Source organism: Bos indicus x Bos taurus, chromosome 17 (genome assembly GCF_003369695.1).
Source record: "Bos indicus x Bos taurus breed Angus x Brahman F1 hybrid chromosome 17, Bos_hybrid_MaternalHap_v2.0, whole genome shotgun sequence".
NCBI lineage: Eukaryota > Metazoa > Chordata > Mammalia > Artiodactyla > Bovidae > Bos > Bos indicus x Bos taurus.
Window position 1 is genome coordinate 58,744,435 of NC_040092.1, and position 4,849 is coordinate 58,749,283.

Sequence of the window (4,849 nt, forward strand, 5' to 3'; positions counted from 1 at the left end):
CTTGTCATCTCTTGTTTGACCACTTCCAATTTGCCTTGATTCATGGACCTGACATTCCAGGTTCCTATGCAATATTGCTCTTTACAGCATCGGACATTGCTTCTATCACCAGTCACATCCACAACTGGGTATTGTTTTTGCTTTGGCTCCATCCCTTCATTCTTTCTGGAGTTATTTCTCCACTGATTTCCAGCAACATATTGGGCACCTACCGACCTGGGGAGTTCTTCTTTCAGTATCCTATCATTTTGTCTTTTCATACTGTTCATAGGGCTTTCAAGGTAAGAATACTGAAGTGGTTTGCCATTCCCTTCTCCAGTGGACCACATTCTGTCAGACCTCTCCACCATGACCTGCCCATCTTGGGTGGCCCCACACAGCATGGCTTAGTTTCATTGAGTATGACAAGACTGTGGTCCATGTGGTTAGACTGACTAGTTTTCTGTGATTACGGTTTCAGTGTGTCTGCTCTCTGATGCCCTCTTGCAACATTTACCGTCTTGGGTTTCTCTTACCTTGGACGTTGGGTATCTCTTCATGGCTGCTTCAGCAAAGCACAGCTGCTGTTCCTTACCTTGGACAACGGGTATCTCCTCACGGCCACCCCTCCTGACCTTGGACCTGGGGTTGCTCCTCTCGGCTGCCGCCCCTGACCTTGGGCGTGGGGTAGCTCCAACTTTGCCTAATCATCAGTTATCAGATTAAATTTTAGGATGACCTTGCCTAACTCCCCAATTTGGTCCCATTCTCTTAATTTCTAGATCTTTCCCAAGTTTGTGACCATTATTAGCATTTATCATTATAAATGTTCTGTGTCTGTTTGACATCCATCTCAGTGGGCAGAATGTTGCCAATTTTGCTCACACGTGTCTATCCACTGACACGCACAATACTTAGCATAGCATAGTTATTAGCTAAACAGTTGTTGAGTAAATGAATGCTTTACCAAAGAAAGTCTTCCTTCTTTCATAGTTTAAACAAAAAGTGGTCCTGTCTCTCTATGTCAAAATTTCCCATGAGATATGAATGACTGTTTATCAAAGAATAAAGAAGAATTCTGCTAAAGGAAATAAAATCTGGGTCACTGTCCTCATTGCTATAAACTGAATTGAACAAGATACAAGCAACCAGAAAGATAACAAACACAAATAGAAACAAACAAGAAGATATTTCAAATGAGGCCACTGAGCTCACGAAGCATGTTGTTCTAGATGAAAATGTCCACGTAGAGCTGTGATACAGTTAAGGAGTTCAAGTCAAAGTGAAAAACAAATGACTTTATGTGGAATGTTTTGCTTTATGGATCATTTATCTATCCACAGTGACAAAACAAAGATAAAGCCAACATCTTCGAAAAGTTCATTGCTTCATCTACCATATTCTGAGCTGCTGCTGCTGCTGCTGCTAAGTCACTTCAGTCGTGTCCAACTCTGTGCGACCCCATAGACGGCAGCCCACCAGGCTCTGCCATCCCTGGGATTCTCCAGGCAAGAACACTGGAATATTCTGAGCATGATGAATCAAAGACAATCTTTCGACAAAACAATCCTTTTTTTCATTCTTAATGGTATCAATCTGTGCTTCCCAGGTGGCAAAGAGGCAAAGAATCAGCCTGCCAATGCAGGAGATTCAGGAGAGGCAGATTCGGTCCCTGGGTTGGGAAGATCCCCTAGGGGAGGGCATAGTAACCCACACTAGTATTCTTGCCTGGAAAATTCCATGGACAGTGGAGCCTAGCAGGCTACAGTCCATGGGATCGCAAAGAGTTGTACACACCTGAGCAAATGAGCACACGCATCAAGCTGAAGGTTCTCATACACAGAAAAGCTGAAATGTTCACACATGATCTTCACACAATAGACCACTCGGGGACCTCCCTAGTGGTCCAGTGGTTAAGACTCTGCACTTCCACTGCAGGGGACGCAGGTTCAATCCCTGGTCAGGGAACTAAGATCCCGCTGGTGCTAAGTGCAGTTCAGAAAGATTAAAAAAAAAAAAAAATCGGCCATTCAGATGAGAGCATTTCAAACTTTCACAAGCTATAGCTTGCTGGAAGAATTTCCCATCCTCTGTCATCACTCGTGTTTTTCACCCACAAACACTGCTTTTCAGCATTATAGAGCTCTTACCCTTTTTTTTAGGAGGATCAGGTTTTTTTTTTTTTCTTTAAAATTCATTTACTATTTACACAATGTCATTTGTGTGACGGTAAAATGCCTTAAAATATTATCTCTTCTCTCCTTCTTTCCTCCATCTTCCCATTCACCTCCCTTCATCCCTTTTAACCACCCACACATCAACCTGGGGCATCCTAATGCATTTAACGATCATTTTTCAAATTCATCCCTGTACAAATTGTTACTTCTATAAACACTTAACGAACCTAGCTGATGAAGGGAGGAAATGACCTGCTTTAAACCTAGGAAGGACCAATTATAACCATTTCATCTATATATAACCAAAATAGATTTCTCTTGCAATTGCTGAAGTGAGAACTAAAACTTCTTTGAGAATATGAACTTTCCGTTTCCTCTATGATTTCTCATAGCTTAAAGAAGCAAACTTTAAAAAAGTTACCCTTCCACGGTCAGTTGAGACCTAACTCCTTGGAATGAACATATAATTTCTTAGAAGGTGATGAAAGAAACAGTAAAAAGAAAATGAATTTCAGCACTTGGTCATATAAAACATCTCTGGAAGCTCTCACTACATCTGCAAAGTTGATCTGGCCTAATGAGCAAGCAAACGTTTCCTTAAATAAAGGGAAATATATATTTTTTAAATTCAATATGCCATTTAAATTGAGTTACAAATACCTTACAGAAACAGCTGAGGGTTCCAAAACAATTTTTTAATGTGTTTCGGAATTATTGATAGAATGAGACCTTAAAAAATATGAAAGAGGACTTGTTGATAGAATACACATGTTACTATGGTGATATTTTTGGATCATACTGTTCGCCAGGAACATGGTGTAATTCTGGCTAATTTCAGTTCCAATTAAATGGTGTTGTGACAAAACAGAAATGTCTCTAGGTCACATCAGTGTGATTTGCACTGGGAAATTACATTATTTTTCATTAGAAACATCAGCTACAAGGCATGACTACACAGCTTCATAAATCTTTATGATTTAGAAATGGAAAAATGCGCTCTTGTAATGTAATCACTATTAACAAGTGTCCTACATTCTCAGGATAGTAGTTTGTAACTAGAAAACAACTTGAAGCTTCACCCTTCTAACTACTACTCCAACACCTCCCTATCAGAGTTCCAATTATTAGTTGCTGAGTCGTGCAGCCCTCCCAAAGAACCAGCGAGGGTGGATTCTGGATCACAGCTTTCTTGAAGTACAAGAAGGCAAGATTTCAGTGCAAATCTCTTAAGAAAATTTTCTCATAGGATAGAATCTAAGACTGTGCTTTATTTGATGTCTTTGTTGGGTTTGCAAAAAACACTGGGGAGATGAGTCTACTGCTTCTGTACAATGGAGTGATGAAAGCCACTGGTCCCACTATTTACTCCATAATATTTGGTGACTGGGTACCTGGGAGCTAATCCAAATGCACACTTACTTGATGTCAATGATGTTCAGAATGTTCAGGTGTTAAGAAGGAGGTATAACAAGATGTTGATTTTAATGGTATTTTTTGCTTCTCTTCTGAATATGGGCTTCTAGATAGCCCTTTATATTTCTCAAGGATAAACTAAACTGGTACTTCCCAATGCCCTGCAGATGGAAGACATAGAAAACAATCATATCTGTACAGCACATCTGGGCAGGTAGATGAAGCTGTTTGAGGCTGAGGTGACCTACTGACCTTTTGAAGACTCCAGGCACAACCACCTCCAGGAGATTGAGGTGATCAATATCCCAGAGAGCCCATGAACTGTGACATCTGAGTGTGCTGTGGCTGAATAATGGAAAGTTCTGGCTCCCAATCTGTTTTCCCATCTTCTCCACAGATGCCTGCAGCTATTTCCTCTGAATCCAAATAAATCACCTGCGCTAATCTAAATTGCACAACCCATCCAAAATTTATAAACAGCTTATGCCACTCATTTGAGCATTACTTTACTAGCGTGTGAGATGAGTGCAAATTGGGCAGTAGTTTGACCATTCTTTGGCATTGCCTTTCTTTGGGACTGGAATGAAAACTGACATTTTCCAGTCCTGTGGCCACTGCTGAGTTTTCCAAATTTGCTGGCATATTGAGTGCAGCACCTTCACAGCATCATCTTTTAAGATTTGAAATAGTTCAACTGGAATTCCATCACCTCCACTAGCTTTGTTCATAGTGATGCTTCCTAAGGCCCACTTGAGTTCACACTCCAGGATCTCTGGCTCTAGGTGAGTGATCACACCATCGTGATTATCTTGGTCGTGATGGTCTTTTTTGTACAGTTCTTCTGTGTATTCTTGCCACCTCTTCTTAATATCTTCTGCTTCTGTTAGGTCCATACCATTTCTGTCCTTTATTGAGCCCATCTTTCCATGAAATGTTCCCTTGGTATCTCTGATTTTCTTGAAGAGATCTCTAGTCTTTCCCATTCTGTTGTTTTCCTCTATTTCTTTGCACTGATCACTGAGGAAGGCTTTCTTTTTTTTTTTTAAAGGCTTGTGCTACCTGATTTCTTTCTCCAGAGTGCAGGGATTCTGGCTAAATGCTTTACTGTCTACTAAGGAAGTCACCATCCATAGATACATTACCTATTCCTTTTTTTTTTTTTTTCTATAATCTTTTTTTTTCCTTTTATTTTTTTTAATTTTATTTTATTTTTAAACTTTACATAATTGTATTAGTTTTGCCAAATATCAAAATGAATCCACCACAGGTATACATGTGTT

General features: G+C 40.0%; 1 non-coding gene across 1 annotated transcript; it reads left to right on the forward strand.

Moving 5' to 3' along the window:
- The first annotated feature begins 1,874 nt into the window (after window positions 1-1,874).
- Window positions 1,875-1,947, forward strand: TRNAG-UCC. The gene has a single exon. It is a non-coding gene; the product is annotated as a tRNA-Gly (tRNA).
- The last annotated feature ends 2,902 nt before the right edge of the window (window positions 1,948-4,849 follow it).